At 45.8% G+C, this 22,600-nt stretch overlaps 1 long non-coding RNA gene across 3 annotated transcripts in view; it reads left to right on the top strand.

The window, feature by feature from the left end:
- The window catches only part of LOC123456610, a 45,344-nt gene that overhangs the window by 17,216 nt on the left and 5,528 nt on the right, over positions 1–22,600 (top strand). Inside the window, exons 3-4 of one of the 3 annotated variants that reach the window (XR_006634590.1) lie at positions 2,909–2,990; positions 3,823–4,455. This is a non-coding gene — a long non-coding RNA (uncharacterized LOC123456610). Of the gene's footprint in view, positions 1–2,908; positions 2,991–3,822; positions 4,456–10,606; positions 10,795–22,600 lie in introns of those variants that run through there. The other 2 variants (XR_006634591.1, XR_006634589.1) reach the window with 2 other exon arrangements.

The raw sequence follows: 22,600 nt of genomic DNA, 5'->3' as shown, positions 1-22,600 counted from the left end.
CTAAGTTAACCATGCTCCTATATATAATCTCTTACTCATGCTCCTGTAAGCAAATCTAATTAAACTCACAGGGTTACAAAAAAACTAAGACATAAAAGTAGAAATAGGACCACTTCAAAAGAGGACAGGAAGGGGATCAGCACAAGGGGGGAAAAAGGGTCATGAGGGATTAATATGATTAAATTATGTCATATAGTTTTATGAAAATATAAAACCCATTATTATGTAAAATTAATGTATGATCTTCAAAAAATCTTAAAATAAGTTCTTTAATTTCAATGTATTTATATACTTTTTCAGGCAGCCTCTTGGATTTTGAACTTTATTACCTTATATTTAGAAAAGATACTCCATATGATTTCAGGAGGTTTATTCTTTCTTTTTCTTTCTTTCTTTCTTTTTTTTTTTTTTAAAAAAATAGGGTCTCGCTCTAGCTCAGGCTAACCTGAATTCACTGTGCAGTCTCAGGGTGGCCTTGAATTCATGGCAATCTTCCTACCTCTGCCTCCCAAGTGCTGGGACTGAAGGTGTGCACCACTAAGCCCAGCTCATTTTTAAATTTATTTTTTATTTATTTGAAAGAGAGAGAGAAAGAAACAGAAAAAGAGAGAATGGGTATGCTTGGGCCTTCAGCTTCTGCAAACAAACTCCAGACACATGTGTCACCTTGTGCATCTGGCTTCCATGGATCCTGGGGAATTGAACCTGGGTTCTTTGGCTTTGCAAGCAAGCACCTTGACCACTAAGCCATCTCTCCAGCCTCCTCAGTTTTGTTTTTATTATGCTGTTTTCTGGTAGCCATCATATCCCATCTCATCAAAAATGACCATGTGTTGTTGAGTCAATTTAAAGGTAACACAATCCCAAAGTGAATAACTTTCTCTTACCTAAATGCTAGAAGTGTCCTTGGGCCTGTAGGGGGAGTCTAGACGATTACATGTTACAACAGGTAAGAAAAATCAGAAAGGTCTGCTCTTTTTTTTAATCTCTGCCCTCTTAGGGAATCCTCACACACCCTTCTGAGAAGGCCCTTCCTACAGAATTAATATTTCTGGGAAGATTGCACTTAACCAGAAATCCTGAGCCCACACATCTAATGCCAAGACTAACTGGCTAGATCAGTAGGTCATCTGTGATACATAAAATTTTTCAACCTGAGTCTTGAAGTGGGCTTCTCAAACTCCCTCTTGCTTCCCTGGTCAAGACATGACTTTCTTCCCTTTCCTTAAGCTCTCCTTCTCTTAAAACTCTCCTGTTTGTTTTGTTTTGTTTTGTTTTGTTATGTTATGTTATGTTATGTTTTTTGAGGTAGGGTCTCACTCTAGCCCCAGGCTGACCTGGAATTCACTATGTAGTCTCAGGATGGCCCCGAACTCAGTGATTCTTCTACCTCTGCCTCCTGAGTGCTGGGATTAAAGGCGTGCGCCACCACACCGAGCTCATAAAGCTCTCCTTTCTAAAGCTCTACGATGCAATAAAATCATTATGAACATTGTCCTCGGGTTAGTGGGTACCACTCATAAAATTCATTAGATAAGAATCAAAGGGAGTGGACAGGTGGCTCAGCAGTTAAGGCCCTTGCCTGCAAGGCCTAACAACCCAGGTCTGATTCCCCAGTATCCACATAAGCCAGATGCACAGTGATACATGTCTCTGGAGTTTGCTTTCAGTGGCTAGAGGCCCTGACATGCTCATTCTGTGTCTCTGCCCCCCTCTCTGTTTGCAAATAAATAAAATATTTTAAAGCACGAATCTGGGAACATACCAAAATTATCAGTGGATTGGTGAGGAACCCCAAAATTCCCATATCACTGTCATAATGGATGATAGAGGAAGGCAAAAAGGAGTGCTAGTTGTAGAGAAGGGTTCAGTGAAAGGGAATGGGGAAAGGAGACAAAAGTAATGGGTGAGAAATACGATAAAAATACATTATGAGGATGGACCTGGAAAGTATTATACTAAGTCAGGTAACCCAGGCCCAGAAAGCCAAGCGCCACATGTTCTCCCTCATATGTGGATCCTAGCTACAGATGACTGGGCTTCTGTGTGAGAATGAAAATACTTAGTAGCAGAGGCCAGTAAGTTGAAAAGGAGACATAAAGGGTGGAGAAAGGAAGGGAGGAGGATACTTAATAGGTTGATATTGTATATATGTAATTACAATGATTGTAATGGGGAGGTAATATGATTGAGAATGGAATTTCAAACGGGAAAGTGTGGGGGTGGGGAGGGAGGGAATTACCATGGGATATATTTTATAATCATGGAAAATGTTAATAAAAATTTAAAAAAAAATACATTATGAACATGTATGAAAATTGTCAGTAAGAAAACAAAAAATGCCCCATGTTGATTTAAAAAATGTGCACACAGAAGCTATGAGGTTTAATATTCTAAAGATATTGTTGCAGTCACCTTCACATTGCTGGCAGAAAACACCTGACTAAAAGCACCTTGTGGGAAAAGGGGTTTATTTTGGCTTACATACTCGAAATGAAGTTCCATGATGGCAGGGGAAAATGATGGCATGAGCAAAGGGTGGACACCATGTCCTGGCCAACATAAGGTGGACAATAGCAACAGGAGTGTGCCAAACACTGGCGTGGGGAAACTGGCTATAACACCCATAAGCCGGCCCCCAACAATACACTGCCTCCAGGAGGCTTTATTTTCCAAACTTCTATCAGCTAGGGACTTGGCATTCAGAACACCTAAGTTTAGGGGGGACACCTGAATCAAACCACCACAGACTTCAAATGCATTTATGCTACAGTCCAACGTAACCATGACAGAGCTATGTTGATTTTTTGTTAGCCATACAAAGTGCCCATTTCATATTTCCAATATGAGATGGTCTTCTGTGGAGGGAAAAGAAATTACAAGTGACATAAAAGGTGTGATCTTTCAGCTGTAACATTATGAAGAAATGCAAAAGCTGATATATGAAAAGCCTAAGAACTCTTAATGCTGTGATGAAGGTCATCCTTATGGTGAGTTTGTATTTATTCAGAAAACCAGCTATATAATGCATGGCATGTTTTGAAGCACCCCATTCTTTTAGAATTAACTTATTTATTCTTTATAAGAGATAGAAAGAAAATGGGCACACTAGGGCCTCTAGCTTCTGCAAATGGACTCCAGATGCACCATCTTGTACTAAGTAATCAAACCTGAGCTCTTAGACTTTGCAAGCAAGCACCTTAATCATTAAGCCATCTCTCTAGCCCCCTGAAGTGCTCTGTTCTAGAGGGGGAAAACAGAAAACAAAATAATAGAAGGGGGACAGAGGACAAAGAAAAAATGGGAAGAGTAAGGAAGAAACACACTTTGGCATCTCCTTGGCAGTCTGCTGAGGAATAATGGAGCCTCGACCCCCACCCCCAAGTAAAGGTGACTCTGGTGAATGTCCAGACTGGCGCAAGGGAAGGGGAGAGATTGTGTCAGACAGGCAATGAAGAGTGGACAGGGGGCTGGAGAGATGGCTTAGTGGTTAAGCGCTTGCCTGTGAAGCCTAAGGACCCCGGTTCGAGGCTAGGTTCCCCAGGTCCCACGTTAGCCAGATGCACAAGGGGGCGCACGTGTCTGGAGTTCGTTTGCAGAGGCTGGAAGCCCTGGCATGCCCATTCTCTCTCTCTCTCTCCCTCTATCCGTCTTTCTCTCTGTGTCTGTCACTCTCAAATAAATAAATAAATAATTTTAAAAAAAAAAAGAGTGGACAGGGAGAAAGTTGTCGCTTGGATATCCCAGAGAGTCTGGGACCAGGGCCAGACTGGTGGGCAGCAGCAGGTGTGGAGTGGTCCCTTTCCCCTTTTCTTGTTCCAGATCAGTGTCCAGAACAGACTCATTTTTGAGCCGATGATGAGGACATCCTTAGCTAAAGCATGGTCTGAACCCAGGAGGCCGACCCTCAGCATGCACTCCAAGATCCCTGAAGAGTCCCTGTGGCCACAGCTTGGGAACTGGGTGCCAGAAGGCCACAGGGCTTGTGTGTTGGCTGTCTGCTGAAGCTCCAGGCTCCTCGGGCCTATTTCACTTGAGCCCTCACAAGAACACAGCTGTGGTTTTTGCCAGGTAACAGGCCTCCAGCCTTATGCCAGGAGGGAAGCCCCTGACTAGTGGGGCCCAGGAGTGGATGAAGCTGGTGGTAGCCCATGCCAGCTGACCTCCTTGCTGCCTGCTTTGACTTCTCTGTATTCCCAACGGATATGTGTGTGCGTGTTTCTTCTCAATGGGAGTGTGAAAGTTCCCCATGGTACAGGGGAGGGACTGCTGCTACCTAGGAGCAGTTTTTAGGTATGACAAGGCACAGGCAAACTCACTCCACCTTGGCAGGCTTGTTTTGAAAGGCCCAAGAATTCAGAAGCCCAGAAATACTATCACTCTCCAAAGGGAGCTTAAGCAGGCCCCTGCATACCTCAAACTCCAGGCTTTACTCTCTGTTGAAAGCAAGTAAAGAATCCCTCTCCTCATTATATCAGAGCCCACTCCTAATATAAAACTAGGTAAAAATGGCATGAGATAGCCCTCAAGGATGGGAAATGAGTAATAAAATAAAGCACTTATTTGGTTTCTGTAAATAGCCTGCACCATAAGCCTTAATAGCCCACACTATAAGCCTTAGTAGCTCTCACCATAAGCTGTAGCAGCCTGCCTCAGACCACCAAGGTCATGGGAGACTGATACCACACTCTGCTACTCCCACCCAAGGACCTGCACAAATGCTGACCACCAAGGTCATAGGAGACTGATTGGTTCACGAGGGGCTTGAACAAATTAAACTAATTGGCTTAGAAACTATGGAGTGGCACAAACTGACTGGCTCGCACCCCGCGGGCTCCTAATATTAAAAAAATGATTGGTCTAATGCACAGGCTTTGTTAGAAACCCTATAAAAACTGTCCCGTTCCTGCATTCGGGGCTCTGCAGTCCTCTACCCCTGTGCGGTGTACGACTGTGGGCCCCAGCGCGCTTGGAATAAAATCCTCTTGCAGTTTGCATCAAGACCGTTTCTCGTGAGTGATTTGGGGTGTCGCCATTTCCGGGCAGAGCGTGGGGTCCTCATTCTGGGGGTCTTATAGTTTGACCTCTGCCTGACTCTTGAACCCGGGGCCAAGGTGAACCCTTGGCACTCTTTGGCCAATGCCCAAGTGAGAATGCGACCTTGTGGGCAGTGAGGGGGCTTGGCACCTGCCTTCCCTGGAGTCCCTCTTCTCTTGCCTTAGTTTACTTTAGGCATTCTGTTGCTTGTGAGTGTGTGTGTATGTTCCCTGCAGGCCTTGAGAGGCGTCATGGTCTTGCCGTGCCTCAGTCTGGAGGAAAGTGGAGCCCTTGGGAGTCCTGGCCCCAGAGGCTATGTCCTAACTCAGCTTGCAGCCCCTTCGCTGCCCAGAAGTAGCCATGATGTTGAGCCACCATGTTGGACTCTCCTAGCCTATACTTAGCGGGGTTTGTTTTTTTTCCCATCTCAGTGGGCGGAGGGAGTGCACAGGGGAGAACATGGTGGAGCTCTACTGCCATCTAGTGGAGGCGCTTTCCCCATCCCGCCAGCACTTCCGGGTTTGTTCTGTGGGGTAGCGCTGGAGTACTGTTGATCTCTTGTCCCCACAGCACAGGGCAAGGACTCCCTGCAAGAGGCCTGGGACCAGCCGCATCACTGGGGACCCCTGGTGGCCTTGGGCTCTGATAGGGGCCCCGAGAAAGGCCTGGTGGCGACCTTGGACTTGCCCAGTGGGACCCAGGAAGCCTAGGCTCTGAGGTTCCTGGCGGCCATGTCTCCAAATGGAGGATGGGAGGCTGTCTCTGCTCTGAAGTCAGAAACTCACCCCAGGGATCAGGGATGTGGATACTTTGCTTTCCTTGCCCTGCACTCTCTACTCACCTTCTTAGCAGCAGGGAGGTGAATCTGCCCATGTGGATAGCAGGAAACACAAAATCCATAGCTCCTTACCTGGCCTACCTCGGCCCAAAGGACACAGTGTCCCAACCCACTTTGTGGAAATTGGCCTCTTTAACTGAGGCCTCTGGCTTTAGTTCATTTTTGGTATTTTATTGCTTGGGAGTGTGCTTGTATATTCCCCTGAAGATTTGAGAGGCATCATGGCCTTGCAGTGCCTCGGTCTGGCGGAAAGGGGAGCCCTTGGGGGTCCTGGACCTCAGAGTATGTGTCCTGACTCAGCTTGGAACCCCATCTCTAGCCAAAAGTAGCCAGGATTGTGAGCGGCCATGTTGGACTCTAGTAGCCTGTATTTAGTGTTGTTTGTACAGCAAACCGTGGTGGGGAGTGCGCCAAGGGAGAACTTGTTGGCACTCTAATGCCATTAAGTGGAAGGGCTTTACAGATCCTGCCAGGCCTGTGGGGTGGTGCTGGTACGCTGAAGATCTCTGTTTCAAGCAGGACAGGGCATGGTCCTCTTGCAGAATTCAGCACCTTGATGGAAGTCGGAAAGGAGGCAACATTTTGCAGCTTGAAGCTTTGCAAATTTCTGAGGCTTCCCACTGATTTCCATCCTTGCTCTAGAAATACCAACAACCATGACCCATGGACCACTTCTCTATCCTTTGTGATTAGAAACACCAAAGCAGACCTCAAAGACTTCCAGGCATTAGATTTGGGTGTTGGGATTCAGGAAAAAGTAGTGTACATCTCAAGCTATATTGAGGGAGCATAAATAAGGGAAGACACCAAAAAGAATAACCAATTCTGTATATCTCTTTAAGAGATATCAGTCTAAATACCATATTCCTGACTCCTCAGGTTTTCTTGATTCCCTTGGAAATATTCTATGGGTAGGATTGTTCCTGAAGGAGAGCCTATGTCATTACATGCTCTGGTAACTCTTACCTGCTTGAGGCTGAGATCCCAGGTCAGTGCTTGCCCGGGGTTCTATTCTGGTAGGAAGTGTCAAGACACAGCCCTCCTTTCCTTTTCTCTTACTCTTTTAGGCTGGTTCTGCAAACTCCTCCCTGTCTTTTTTATTTCATACTTCTAAAGTCCTGAGAGTCATTGCCATGTTGTCTTAATGTAGTTGATGTCTTCCAGGACCAACTTTCTTAATTAGCCTTAGGCCAAGGGTCTAGACATACAGGATCTGATGGATCTTTAGCTTAAGGCTGTAGCATGGCTATCTCACAGTGTCTCCTTAATGTATGACCATAACCAAAGACCATAAAAACTCTCCCTCTTCCATAGTCCTGGGTCTGTAGACCAGGTGTCTTCCCTAAGACAAGAACTAGGTCATGCACTCAGAGGTCAATAAAAACAGGGATGCAGAGACTGGAGAGATGATGCCTTAGTGGTTAGGGCACTTGCTTATGAAACTTAAGGACCCAGTTTCAGCGCGACAGAACTCACATAAACCAGATGCACAAGGTGGTATACCTGTGGAGTTTGTTTGTAGTGGCTAGAGGCCCCGGAGAACCGATTCTCATGCTCTCTCTCTCTCTCTCTCTCTCTCTCTCTCTCTCTCTCTCTCAAATAAATAAATAATAGAGCCTGCTCAGACTCTTCCCATCCATATGTGCATGTGCAAAACATAACCGGGTCCAAAGATTGCAACATATATTTTCCTTCTGGACTATAGTCTCCCTAGTGGATATTGTTGGAATCTACTGCCCTAGGAGAGAAGGAATGGCATTGCTTTAAACCTGTGACCCAGACTTCCTTTGACTAGAACTAGTGTAAACCATATTAAACTTGATCTTTTTCTTGCCTCTGTTTAGTAGTCAATAACCACAAAACACCATATCATATGACAAGAGGTTGTCCCAGACAGTGACCACTGCTACTGCTCTGTGCTGTTTCCTGGTTGACATACATGGCAGCCACCTTGCTTGCCTTCCACCTTTCTTGAGCTTGGTTGGTCTATCCACTGGAAACTCCTTGTTCAGCCAGCCTGCTTTCTCAGCACTGACCCTGCCTCTGAAAATCCTTAGTGCGGTAGTCAGGACCAGCCCCAGAATTCCCTGCATATTTCAGATCCACCCTGCCTGAAACACAAAGAACTATTGACCACCATGTTCATAAAGTTTCTACTTGAAGGCACTGTTGCTCAAGAAATGCCAGCCACCTTGGCCTTCCCTTCCTCTCCCTCTATAAATGAAAAAAATATATAACCTAAATAAAAACCATCCAAAGCCTAGAATTGTCCTTTCATTATGTTGGGGTGCTGAGGAAATGAGTGTCCCTTCCTCTAGAGTCTTGGAGAGAATTATAAAGGTCATGATAAATACCAAGGTATAGACATATCTATTTATCTATACCTTATACCATCTCCTTACAGGTTTTAAGAGCTCCCTACTGTTCTGGGTACCATTGTAATTATTTCATGGTTCAAATCTGGTTGGCTTTGGCCCAATGGCTGCTTGAAGTGGGCTAAGAACCTGGATTTCCCTTCTTACCTTGTCTTTCTTGTCTTGTAGCCTCTACTCTGGGTTGAGCAGAGATCCAAGTCCATTCACCAGCCTCATCTAGGAAAAGATCTTAGGCTCAGGCCTGAAAAGGAGTAGGTGATTGTGGGTGTAGCAGGAATTAACAGAGACTATGCCAGGTGGGAAGAGGGGAATATGACACACTGGCTTTTATCAAGGGGACTTAGGTGATCACTTCTGCTGATGACTGCCCATGTTGGGGGTCCATGGGTTAGGAGTACCCAGTGGCACCATATTGGCCCATAATTTTGTAGACACCTTTGGTTTTACAAGCCCCTCTAGGAAGTGCTACATAAAACTGTTCTCCATTTGGACACCCATTCACTTATTCCTTCATGTCAATGTATACCTACATATACACATAAAGATACGCACACTTGGGCTGGAGAGATGGCTTAGCGGTTAAGCGCTTGCCTGTGAAGCCTAAGGACCCCGGTTCGAGGCTCGGTTCCCCAGGTCCCACGTTAGCCAGATGCACAAGGGGGCGCACGCGTCTGGAGTTCGTTTGCAGAGGCTGGAAGCCCTGGCGCGCCCATTCTCTCTCTCTCCCTCTATCTGTCTTTCTCTCTGTGTCTGTCGTTCTCAAATAAATAAATAAATAAATAAATAAATAAATAAATAAATAAATAAATAAATAAATAAATAAAATTAAAAAATATTTTTAAAAAAGATACGCACACTTGCATATGTGTACATATGTATATATGCGTTCCCCCTTTTTCCTATAACACCTAGGAGATGCCACTGGTGGGCGGAGATTCCTCCCAGTGAAAGCAATAGCTTCAAACATTTCAAAGTGACCCCCTTCCATGCTGTCTCTGCCTTCCACTCCCCTGCTGACCCTCTCTACAGCCAGAACCAAATGTAGTTTTTTCTGGTTATTATGCATCTGGTGTGCAATGTCAGCAGAAGCAAATACTAAAGTGTTACTTTGGTCCTCCTTTATTTATTTTTTTTTTCAGAGTGAGAGAGAGAATTGGCATGCCAGGGCTTCAACCACAATAGAACTCCAGATGCTTGCGCCACCTAGTGGGCAAGGGTAACCTTGCACTTGCCTCATCTTTGTGTGTCTGGCTCATGTGGGATCTGGAGAGTTGAACATGGGTCTTTAGGCTTCACAGGCAAGTCCCTTAACCACTAAGCCAACTCTCCAGTCCTCTTTTCTGATCCCATGAAGCTCACACATGCAAAGGCCAAGAGATATTTCCCCACTTTATAAAGCGTATGTGCCCTGGCCTTTGTATATCTGTGCAGCGTCAGCATCATGGTAGATACGTTCCCAGCCAACAAGTACTCTGGGTATCCAGGTTTTTCATGGATAATTCCTGCCAGTAGCATTGCGTACATGGTGTCCTATTGGTGTCCCACTGGACAGTAGGTTTCACTTTTCCTGTTTGCTCCTGTTTTTTATAAATAGAACTGACGGTGAGGCTGGATATATTTCTTGGATCTCACAGGGTGAGGGTTTCTGTGTGTAACAAGTATATCATATAGTGTCCATGTCCAGCAAGAGGTAAGTGGCCAGAATGAGACAAAACCATTCTTGGCCTGGTTACCTAGAAAGTTGATACAGCCTGGATCACATTCACACATCCATGAGTCAGAGATGCTGGTCAGTCAAGTCTATTGTCACCGAGCGTGGTGGAGCATGCCTTTAATCCCAGCACCAGCCATGGTGGCGCACACCTTTAATGCCAGCACTTCAGAGGCAGAAGTAGGAGGATTGCCATGAGTTTAAGGCCACCCTGAGGCACAGTGAATTCCAGGTTAGCCTGAGCTAGAGCAAGACCCATCTCAAAAAAACAAACAAAAATAAGTTTCTCAGGGCTGGAGAGATAGTTCAGTGGTTAAGGCACTTGCCTCCAAAGCCTAAGGACCCAGGTTCGATTCCCCATTCCTATGTAAGCCAGATGCACAAGGTAGTGTATGAATCTGGAGTTCGTTTGCAGTGGTTAGAGGCCATGGTGTGCCCATTTTTTATTCTCCATTCTAGAATGGTGATAGAAACAAGCTGTAGCTTCAAAAGTACATGAGAATGGCCATGGTTGCCACAAAAAATGAGATCATAGCAGAGTGTCTTCTGGCATTGCCTATTTATTAAAAACAGCTCCAAGTTACATCAGCACAAATTCCAAAATATAAGAAGAGTTTATTTCATATGTGTTTTTTTTTTTTTCAGAATTCATGGTTGCCCAAGGTAATCTACTAACTTGGTTTGGTGGTGTGTATAGTGCTACCGTGTAACCATCAGTCTGGTAACCCCACATGGAGTGAAGGACATTTTGGTGTGTACTTATAGGGCAAAACTACATGGAGGAGATGGAGACCACTGTGACCCCAGATCATGTCCAGGTACTGGTTCTATGAGTGAGTACTTTTTATTCTCCTCCTTTTAACCCTTTCAAAAATTGTCTACTTTATCATTTGATGATTTGCTGTGGTTGTGGTATATCAGCACCCCACCCCATGCCAGCTGGAAACATGGCATGGGATGATGGTATCCTTTTCCAGTTTTCAAACACAGATGGTAGAATATGCTCTTGACTGACTCCCCAATGGTGAGGCTTGGAGTAAAAGACACATGATTATCCAAGCAGTGTATGTTCACCTAAGGGGAGTGGGATGAGTCTATGGAACTTGGGACCAGTGTTTCACAATCCAGGAGGAGGGAAGGGTTTGAGCCTGGGCACAGTGCAACCATTTGCCAGTGACAGGACGAATTAAGCTCCCCCTCCACCCCCCAATCCTGAGATATAAGCATAGTAGGTCTCACATGGGAGAGACGGTCAATGGGAGACCCAAAGAGGAAAGCCTTTGCCTTCCTGAAATTGACTTTAGTGCTCTTCCTGCGTGTACCTGTTCCTCCCAGCATCTTGGTATCACTTTGACCCACCTCTTTGCACTGTGACCTTCTTCCGAGCCAGTGAGGATAGAGTTTGCTGTTGCTGGAATATTAAGAAGGTGCCTGTGCTAAACAGGGTATATACATGCTCGCTGACACTGCCTAAAGCCAATCTTTCCATGCCTCTGCAGTCTACCTCTTCACATACTAAGGATCCTAAAGTACAATGTCTTGGAAGCATCATTACCTACCAAGATAAAACCAAAAAATCCCTAAGAAGCACAAACACATGTTTTTTTTTTTTTCTTTTACTGCAAAATTTTGGGAGGGAGTTGAGCAACTGATCATGGCTCAGATGTGAATACAGGTGACTTTGGTGTGCCCTTGGGCTCTTTTCTTAAGTATGGAGCCAATATCTCTCTCTCTCTCCATGTGTGTGTGTGTTTGTGTGTGTATGTATTGTAACACATTATATACTCTTTTATGCCCTTGCCCCTGCTCATGTTTCCCTTGGGCCCTCCTCAGTGGAGTTACGGGATTCACTGTGGGGTCAAGAAGGCCTCAGTCAGTCCCTATGGGGTGCTGGGGGTCCATGCCTCAAGGTAATCTTACCCACCCTATGGCTCTTACAGTCTTTCTGTCCCCTCTTATACAATTTTCCCTGAACCATGTCAGGCCTGTTGGAAGCCTGGTTTAGTGTTCAGTTCTTTTTAGCCTCTGGATTTCTGCTTTGATATGATTTTTTAATTTAAAATATTTTTTATTTGCAAGGAGAGAGAATAGGTGCACCAGAGCCTCTAGCCACTGCAAACAAACTCCAAACCACTTTGTGCATCTGGCTTTGCGTAGGTGCTGGGGAATCGACCTCCTGTTAGGCTCTGCAGGCAAGCACCTTAACCACTGAGCTCTCTCTCCAGCCCTGCTTTGATAGGTTTTAATTGATCACCAATTCTCCCACCATCACCCTGGCATTGGTTGTTAGGTTCGCATTAAGAGCAGTGTTCATGGCACTGCTTCCACTACAAGTTCTCTTGGGCCCTGGAAGATGTGGAAGAGGGGGCGTCTCATGGGCAGTCAGTTATCATGTCTTCTTGATGAATCTTGGCTCTCCTCCATTTTTTCTGCCATCTGTAGATAAATAAATAAATACACATTCATGCAGCCAATATGTTGCAGTCAGGTTCACATTGTTGGTAAAAATCACCCAACCAAGAGCAGCTTGTGGGGAAAAAAAGGGGTTTATTTTGGCTTACAGGCTCAAGAGGGAAGCTCTATCTCCATCAGCTGGGAACCTAGCATTCAGAACACCTAAGTTTATGGGGGACACCTGAATCAAACCACCACACAGTCCTATTTGAAGACCAGGATATGGCCATGGTTACATGGAAGGATTCATGTGCTCAGGCTCCATTGCTTTGGTGTGGTAGTTTCTTTTCTGCTTCATTCAATTCCAATGTCTCTGGGCTCCTGCCCTTTGTTTCTGCTCATAATAACATATGACCAAAGTGGTTCTTCAGTGACTCCTGAGAATATCAAAGGCCAAGGGTTCTTTGGTGGACTCTGGGTGGATTTTTTGGTTCCAAATCTGTGGTTCTTTGGTTCCAATCAGGAAAGCAAGAAAGGCCAGATGGAAGACCTGGTCACCCACACATGCATGTGTCAGCCCAGATGAATACTAATTGCTTTGTTTTTCTAGTAGAAAATAGCATAGGCAGAAAATATGGGGGAGGACATGGACGTCATGTTTTCACTTGTGATATGATATGGATCTTCTTGCTAATCCAAGACCCACCTTCCTGTGATAGCTTTCTGGGGTACAGTAGGATTGGAAGAAAGTCAGGATCGCAGGGAGAACCAAGGAAGCCCCATAGCCATAGGTGAATCTAATAGAAGCCTTTGGCAGTGCCCAGTAGCCAGCTGAGGCCATATTGCCCTGTGCCCATTTGCAACAATAGCCACCTGCAGAGCTCTATCATCAGTGCCCTGCATCTCCCCAGTTGCACCTGTCTAGCTCATTGCCTTTTCAGATTTCTGTTATTTGAGATTTTTACTTCAATTTTTTTTTGTTTATTTATTCACATGCAGAGAGACAGAGACCAGGCACAGCAGGACCTTTAGCCTCTACAAACTCCAGACACATGCACCACTTTGTGCATCTGGCTTTATATGGGTACTGGGAAACCTTGTTAGACTTTGCAATCAAGTGCCTTTACTGGTGAACCATCTCTCCTTAAAATTTAATTTTATTTTTGAGACAAGGTCTTGTGGTGCAGCAGATCGTATGGTACTTGAGGTATCAGTGGCAGATAGGGATGCCTTTTGGAGCCTTTGGCAGGCCCCCATAAGTGAATCACAGCAGAGACCCTTGGGATTCTGCAGCAAGGTCCTGCTGTCATCTGCAATTATTCTCCCTCTGAGACAGCTTGCTATTGGGCCTTAGTGGAAACTGAATGCTTGTCACTGGGCCTTCAAGTCACATGTGACCTGAGCTGCCCATTATGAACTGGGTGTGTGTTATCTGACCCACTGGGCCATAAAGCACAGCAGCAGCCCATCAACAAGGGGAAGTGATCAGGCCCTGAAGGCACAAGGAAGTTGCCCAAATGCCTATGGTTTCTACTCCTGTTACAGTGCCTTCTGTCCCCAAACATCATGGGGCGTGCCTGACTGAGGAGGAAAGGACTAGGACATGGCTTACAGAAGGTCCAGTGCATTACAAGGGCACCTCCCAGAAGTGGATAGCTGCAGTGTTACAACTCTGAAGGACTGTAGTGAAGAGAAGTCTTCACAGTAGTCAGAACTACGTGGTTTTGCATTTTGCTTGGAAGGAAAAATGGCCAGATGTGCAGTCATATACTCTAGGACCCAAGCTGTCCTTGAACTCACAAATTCTCCTGCCTCGGCCACCTGAATGCTATGCCCAGGTTCAGATTTCTTTCTTGGCCACAGGCTCCTAGAGTTCCAGGAGACTAAGGACAATGGTAAGAGCAAAGAGTTCAGAAGGCCCTGTCTAATGCTAAGTACTATTACAATCAGAACCTCCTCCCTGCTCCACCCGCTATCTGTGCTCCCAGTCCCAGCCCCCTTCTTCCTGTTATCTTCCAGTCCAAACTCAGACATGTCTAGCAAGGTTAGGAACAAGGTGTATACCACCTTTCGTGGAGAATTTTTTATCACCTGTTCTAGGAAGTGCCACATGAAGGTGTGGCCATGTTCTGCACTCAGCCTCCCACACATTTATTTATTCAATTCATTCACTTACTCATACACATATACTCACAGTATACGTTTCATGTATCTATCTACAGATACAGGACAGAGATTCCTCCTGATGAAAGCTATAACCATACTCTCCCAATAGCCTTCTTTAAAAGAGCCTAGGAACATTTAGTATCTTTGTCCAGCTTCTACCACAATGGGAATGTCCTTCCTGGCCAATACCTGCCCAGGAATCGTGGCCAAATCCTCCATTTCTTTCATTTCATACCCCTTGATGGGTACTCAAAGATTATCCATGCCACCCATCATTGCTACTCAAGAGGTTTCCCAAGTGATCTTATGTGGGCAAAACTATTCATGGCCAACCACCACCCTTCTTTGTCAAACCTCAGGGCAGAGTCAGAGCCTACATAATCTGAGCAGTTGGTTTCCAATTTGAGGTAATAAGTGTGATAGCCAATGATACCATGAGCCTTAAAGTCAAAGTGAAGAATGTAGAACAGCTGGACATCACAACATAGATGCTACGGTATGTGAACCAAGTGCCAGATGAGTACCTGAAGGCTGGAAAACAAGACATGACTAGAATGTTCCTGACCGCAAATGCATGCATGAAACAGGCCCCGTGATGTAGTGGACCTGTTAATCCTATGTATTCTCATGGATACCCTGTCTGCCCTTTACAGGAAAATGAGACAAATGGCATTCCTTGGGGCCTCAGATCCAAACTTTCTTGGACAAAAATGAGAATAAAGCAGACAAAATTGGAACTGACATGCCCCTGTTACTTCCTTATCTTGGTGTAGTACTCAACTACAAGAGAGCTTTCATCCTTTCTACAAGGGACTGCCTCTAGTACAATGGGAGATGAAGTGGTTACATGCTCTACAATTGCTTTATCTCCTGCTTATCAAAAATGGCAGCCACCCAGGCCTGGCGAGCTTTCCTGTACTCTTAGCACATTTTCTAGCCCAGGACCTCTTGGTACTCAATCCTGGCTACATCATATCCGCACTAACTTTGGAGGAGCATAGTGGAGTGGCTGAAGGCACCCCAGAATGCTCAAAGTACCCCCAACTTACCCTTCTGCATATCAGAGACCTTTCCTACCAGAAACACAAAGGGAGTCTAGAAGCCAAGCTCAAAAATTTCCACTTGGTGGCAGGGTAGTACCAGAAATACCTTTCACCTTGACCTTCCCAGACTTTCCTCCCTGCCTTTATGGATAAACAGTGATGGGAGGACTAAAATCTCCTCAAGTCCTAGAAGTGAATTGGATTTATTCTTGGAATACTAGGAGATTCTCTGTGGTGATGTAAATGTATATGGAAAACAACAAAATGAATACATACATCTGTGTATGTGGTGCTCTTTCACCTTCATTAATACCACATTCACCACTCCAGGGCATGCTGACACACACTATGTTGTTCAGGTCAATATGGCTAGAATGTTTGCTTGTGGGGAGACATTGAGTGGTAGCCTGAGATGGGATGAATACCTAGGTTTTCATACTTATCCTTGCACTTCCATCTGCCTGTTGGACTCATCCAGGAGCAGGCTGGGAATAGGGATTAGAAACCATTGTAAAAGCATTAACAAACCACTTTAGGTTAAGAAGAAGGCAGAAGATGTCCTGGATCACCCTTCCACATTGAGTACACCAGGTTGGGATTCTAGAAGGCCCGATAGCTAGATGACTTTGGGACTGGAGAGATGGCTCAGCAGTTAAAACACTTGACTGCAAAGCCTATGGACCCAGTTTGATTCCCCAGTACCAACATGTAAAAACAGATGCAGAAAGTGATACGTGCATCTGGATTTCATTTGCAGTAGCTAGAGGCCTTAGCACACCCATTCTCAATTCTCTTTCTCTCTCCCTGCCTCCCTCTGTCTCAAATAAACTTAAAAACAATTTCTTAAAAACAAAAGGAGGTGACCTTGATGAGAGCCTGTAGTTTTGCCACCTCTTCCACAAAGCTCCACATTGAAGGTGTGGCTGTGTTCTCCACTCAGCCTCCCTTACACACTCAGTTACTTCATTCATACACACATGCTCAGAACACATACTTGCTCGCTTGCTTCACATATGTATCCATGAATGTATTCCAGACAGAGATTCTTTCTGATGAAAAGTATAACCCTAATGTTATAGGGTGACTGCAGCCTATGCATGCCTCTGCCTGCTAGCTCTTCTGTCAGTCCTCCCCACTGTGAGAACCAGACATATTTTCCTCGTGTGCATGCTTCCACTGTATTGAGCTAAGGGAAACAAACACAGAATGGTATCTACTTTCATCCTTCTCTGTAAGCCCACATGGTTCACATATTATTGACTCTTGCATTTCATTGCTTACATAAGCACACATCCTCTGGCCTCTGCAAAAGTCAGTATCATGCTGGATCCTTCCTGCAAGTATTCTCAATGTGGCTCTGTCTCTTACTGGAGGCAGGAAGCATAATTTACTTATTGGTATCTTTTCCAGCTTCCACCCTGCTTCTCTATGAAACATACATGTCTGTGGAGAAGCACACAAAGCCCTAGTTCTGACAGAGTGAGGATCTGTCTGTTTAACAGATATGTTGTATAGTCTCCCAGTCCACCTACAGACCATCATCTGGGAAAATTGAGATGCGGCCACATCCTAGCAGTGTTCCCATGAGGTCAGTGCGGCAGATCTGTGTTATGGACAGCGTGAAGAGCCTTTGGTGAGGGAGACGGGTTGCTGATCCATGGAGGGCATGTCTTCCATTTGCTTATGATACAAGATAGACTTGTAAAGCTGTGGGCTACAATGGTCAGAACAAGGTTAGAGATGAGGAACAAAGATCTGCAATATAGACAGCAAAGTGCTGAAGTTCCAGAAAAGACATTCTAGAGGACTATATGCTCTAGCTTCCAATGGATATTTCAGGAAAACTGCCTGTTACATTAAAAGGGAAAAAAAAAAACAGGGGGCACAGGGCTGGAAAGATGGCACAGCAGTTAAGGCACCTACCTGCATACCCTAATGACCTGATTTTGATTTCCCAGTACCCACATAAAGTCATATACAGAAAGTGCTGCATGCATCTGGAATTCATTTGCAATGGCGGGCACATTTTCTCTCTCCCTCCCTCCCTCTCTCTCTCTCTCCTTGCAAATAAAAATGAAAAATAAAGCCAGGTGTGGTGGCGCATGCCTTTAATCCCAGCACTCAGGAGGCAGAAGATCGCTGTGAGTTCGAGGCCACCCGGGCCAGAGTGAGAGACCCTACCTCAAGAAAAAAAAAAAAAAAAACAAGAAAAATAAAAACTAAGCCAGGCATGGTGGTGCACACCTTTAATCCCAGCACTTGGGAGGCAGAGGTAGGAGGATTGCTGTGAGTTCAAGGTCAGCCTGAGACTACATAGTGAATTCCAGGTCAGTCTGGGCTAGAACAAGACCCTACTTTGAAAAACAAAACAATGTATATATATATTTTATAATAGGGCTGGAGAGATGGCTTAGTGGTTAAGCACTTGCCTGTGAAGCCTAAGGACCCCGGTTCAAGGCTCGATTCCGCAGGACCCACATTAGCCAGATGCACAAGGGGGCGCACGCGTCTGGAGTTCGTTTGCAGTGGCTGGAGGCCCTGGCGTGCCCATATTCTCTCTCTCTCTCTCTCTCTTTCCCTCTCTCTCTCTCCCTCTTTCTCTGTGTCTGTAGCTCTCAAGTAAATAAAAAATAAACAAAAAAAATTAAAAAAAAAATAGGGCTGGAGAGATGGTTTAGTGATTAAGGTGCTTGCCTGGGAAGCCAAAGGACCCATGTTTGACTCTCCAGATCCCATGTAAGCCAGATACACAAAAGTGAGGCAAGTGCAAAGTCGCACATGCCCACTAGGAGGCACAAGCATCTGAAGTTCGATTTCAGTGGCTGAGGCCCTGGTGCACCAGTTCTCCTATATGTCTCTCTCTCTCTAAAAAATGAAAAAATAAATTTTTTTTAAAAATAGGGCACAGGTAGACTTAACCTGTGAAATTTCCAAAGCACTTACAGAATTGTTGTGTAATGATCTCTTCAGAAACTCCAGTGCCCCTGGAGCAGATATTGTAGCCTGAATGAACTCACTATGTTGCCTGAGTGAGGTGTACAGTGCCACCTTTTAACCATCCATATGAACTAAAGATATTCTGATCTCTACTTCCAGGGTAAACTGTACATGAAGGAGTCCACTGTGACCCCTGGTCAACTCTGGGACAGTGTTATGGATAAGCGCTCTTTGATCACAGTAGATTTGATTCCATGGAAGCAGCAGTATTTGTGGTATTTTTCCCCCCTTTGATAAGATGTTGACACCGTAGGTAGATTCCAAGCATGGGGCAAAGGCATCAGCTTTTATAGTTTCAACCACATGTGGCAGAAAAGACTCTTGAGGTTCAAATTATGGGACCTGAATAAACTAGGAGGCTCACAAAAGTGGCCAAGATGTTGTCTCCATGTTTGACATTAGTAGCCTGTATTTACCATTTTTTATTTTATTCTTATTTTTTTGTGCTGCAAAGGGCGGAGGGCGTGCACAGGGGAGAACTCGGTGGAGCTCTACTGCCATCTAGTGGAGGCGCTTTCCAGATCCCGTCAGCACTTCCGGGTTTGTTCTGTGGGGTAGCGCTGGAGTACTGTTGATCTCTTGTCCCCACAGGACAGGGCAAGGACTCCCTGTAGGTCTGGGGCCAGCCCCATCACAGGGGACCCCTGACGGCCTTGGGCTCTGGTAGGGGCCCTAGAAAGGCCTGGTGGCAGCCCAGGAGTGGGACACAGGAAGCTCAGGCTCTGGGTTCCTGGCGGCTATGTCTACATAGGGAGAATGGGAGGCTGCACTTGGCCTGCGCCCTCCACTTGCCTTTCTAAGAGCAGAGAGAGGCATCTGCCCATGTAATACCGCCAAACATCTGGCCCACCTCGCCCTAAAGGACAGCGTCCCATGACACTCCTGGGTTTGGGTAGCCTGAGATGTGCAGACGATGCTCCTCTAATGGATCTCTTTGTCTGTCTCAGAAACACGTTCACTTCTGGGTCTACCCTACTGTATGTCTGCCCTGTGCTTCCCTACATTGGGCTGGTTTGCTTTCTCAAAGGTCCTTTAGGTGCACGTATAGGGCCGGGCAGCTGTCCACTGACTGCCTGTGCCCCCAGAGTACCATCAGGGTGCTGCTAAGGGCTGTTATGTTGCTGTGAGAATGGGGTTTCTGATTTGGGAAGGTGGTTTGCAAGGGCAGAAGCCAGATGATAAGGACCGTGCCTAAGTGGCAGCCTAGTGGCACCACCAGTACTCCTGCTGGGAAGTCCTGATGTTCTGCAGAGGTGAGGCAGGAGTGGTAAAACGTGGCACATTCCCACTACCAGTGGTCTGTACCTGTCTGGTGGACTCACCCTCCAAACCTACTGCCTGCCATAGCTGATCCAGAGGCCGCTGCACTTGACACTTCTCCTTTGTGGGTCACGTTGCCCAGAGTATAGGACAGGGATACCCTGGCTCCCTGTCCCCCACAGCTCTGTGTGCAGATGTGGCCCTCAGAGCCGAGCTTCAGGGCCATCCCCAGGGAAAGGATGGGCCAGCTAGCCCATCTGAATGTGCCAAGAGTCACAATTTAGCAGGGACATGGAGTTTTTGGGTGTGCATAGTCTGTTGGGGGGGGGGGGAAGAGCCAGTAGATTCTAGAGGAATCCTATGGGCTGCTGCAAAGTGAGCACATGTCAACAGAGCAGTGCTTCTGGCAGGATAACCCCAACTTCTCGGACATAGGTGTTCTTTCATGAAACACTCTGTCTTCCCAAGGTCTGTACGTCTGTGTTTGTGTGCATTCATTTGAGTGTGGGCGGTGGGTATACTTGGGCAGCTATGGTGGGAGGGGCCTGATGTGACCTGTGTGTAGTTGTCAGGTATGACAAGGCGCAGTATCACTTTACCTTGGCAGGCTTCTTTGGCCTCTTGGTGACTCTTAAGGCCTCCAGAGCCAAGGTAATCCTTGTGTCCAAGTGAGAATGCGACCTTGTGGGCAGTGAGGTAGCTGGGCACAGCCATAGAGTCCCTCTTTCCCCAAGGCCTCATGCCTTAGTTGCTGCAGGGACAGTGTTCCTTGGGAGTGTGTGTGTTCCACACAGGACTTGAGGGGTGTCATGTTCTTGTAGTACCTCTGACTGGAGGGAAGAGAGAAAACAACAGAGGGTGATGGGGGATCAAAACACATTATATGCATATATAAAAATGTCACAAACAGAAAAAATAAGTTATCAAACTAATTGATGATTAATGAGAAATTATAATAAAATACATTCCATACATGCATACAAATTATTAAAGGGGGCTGAAGAGATGGCTTAGGGTTAAGGTGTCTGCCTGCAAAGCCTAAGGACCTCAGTTCAATTCCCCAGGACCCACATAAACCAGATGCACAGATACACACATGCATCTGTAGATCCTTTGCAGTGGCTGGAGGCCCTGGCATACCCATTCTCTCTCTTTCTGCCTCTTTTTTTTCTTTCTTTCTCTCTCTCAAATAAGTAAGTTTTAAAGAAATTATTAAAGGGAAAAAAAAATAATGGTGAAGTCCATTGTGAGTCAGACTGCAGGAGCATTGCTACCAGTGTGGGAAGACCCTGTCTTAACTTTTGATTGCTCCTTGGTTTTATCCACTGCACCCTCCTCTGTCCTCAGTGTTTTGTCAGCTGACATTTTAAAATGTACTAAATTATTCAAATGCTTCCATACATTTTGTATCTATTGTAGCATCAAGAAGTGTTTCTCAGGGGCTGGAGAGCTGGTTCAGCTGCTAAGGTGCTTGCCTGCAATGCCTAAAGACCCAGCTTTCATTCCCCAGAACCCATGTAAAGCCAGATACACACCTGAGTTTATTTGCAGTGGTTAAAAGCACTGGTGCACACATTCATTCTCATTCTACTTCTCTCTTGTATCTCATTGCAAATAAATAAAAAGAGAGAAGTGTTTCTCAAACTGTGGTCCCAATGAAAATAGCATCAACAATCCCTGGGACCTTGTTACAAATGCACCTTTTTTTGTTTTTTTTTGGGGGGGGGATTTTGAGGTAGGATGTCACACTAGCTCAGGCTGACCTAGAATTCATTAAGTAGTCTCAGGGTGGCCTCGAACTCTAGGCAGTCCTCCTACCTCTGCCTTCCGAGTGCTGGGATTAAAGGAATGTGCTACCAGGCTTGGCCCAAGGATTGCTGCTGCTTTTTCTCTTTTTTAACCCTTTTTTTTTTTTAATCCAAGTAGAGTTGTTGCACTCTAGCCCATCTGAACTGGAATTCATTATGCAGTCTCAGGGTGGTCTTGAACTGTGATCCTTCTACCTCTACCAGCAAGCACTAGGATTAAAGGCCTGTGCCACCATACCCAGCTTTCTGTTTTCTGGTTAGAATATGAAATGTGCATCATGTGTTTAAATGCACAGTCTCTAAGTGGTTAGAGTGTTAGAGAAAGCTGTGAAATCATTAGCAGATGGAAACTAACTGCACAAGGACAGCAGGACCTTATAAAGAGGTAGGAATTTTATATAATACACATGAACACATATACACACAATGACACCAAAACACAATCACTCGCATTCCCAATTAAGGCACAGGAGAATTCCAGGCAACTAGCATCTACCTGTGTCTGCAAGGCAATTTATCTGTATCCTTGAGTCCTGGGTTTCTGACTCCTTGGCGAGACAGCCTCCCATTCTCCCTACGTAGACATGGCCGCCGCCTACAGGAACCACAGAGCCAGTGCTTCCTGTGTCCCAGCGCAATTCCAGGCCCGCCAACGGGCCTTCCTCGGGCCCATTATCAGAATCAAAGGTTGACATGGGTCCTCTGTGATGGTGCTGGTCCCCCGTGCGGTGGGCAACAGATATTCCCCAGCCCTCCAGCACTACCCCACCGAACAAACCAGGAAGTGCAGGCGACATCGGTAAAGTCCTTCCACTTGATGGCAGTAGAGCTCTACTAACTTCTCCCCAGCGCACTCCCTCCGCCCTTTGAGGCGCAAAAAAAAAAAAAAACAACCCATTAATAATCCAATATGGCTGCTTAGCATCCAGGCTACTGGTGGCCACAGATGGTGCTACAAACCAAGTCAGGCC

The sequence above is a fragment of the Jaculus jaculus genome, chromosome X, assembly GCF_020740685.1.
Source record: "Jaculus jaculus isolate mJacJac1 chromosome X, mJacJac1.mat.Y.cur, whole genome shotgun sequence".
Taxonomy (NCBI): domain Eukaryota; kingdom Metazoa; phylum Chordata; class Mammalia; order Rodentia; family Dipodidae; genus Jaculus; species Jaculus jaculus.
Note: the sequence above shows the minus strand (reverse complement) of the source record. Positions and strands in the feature narration are given on the sequence as shown.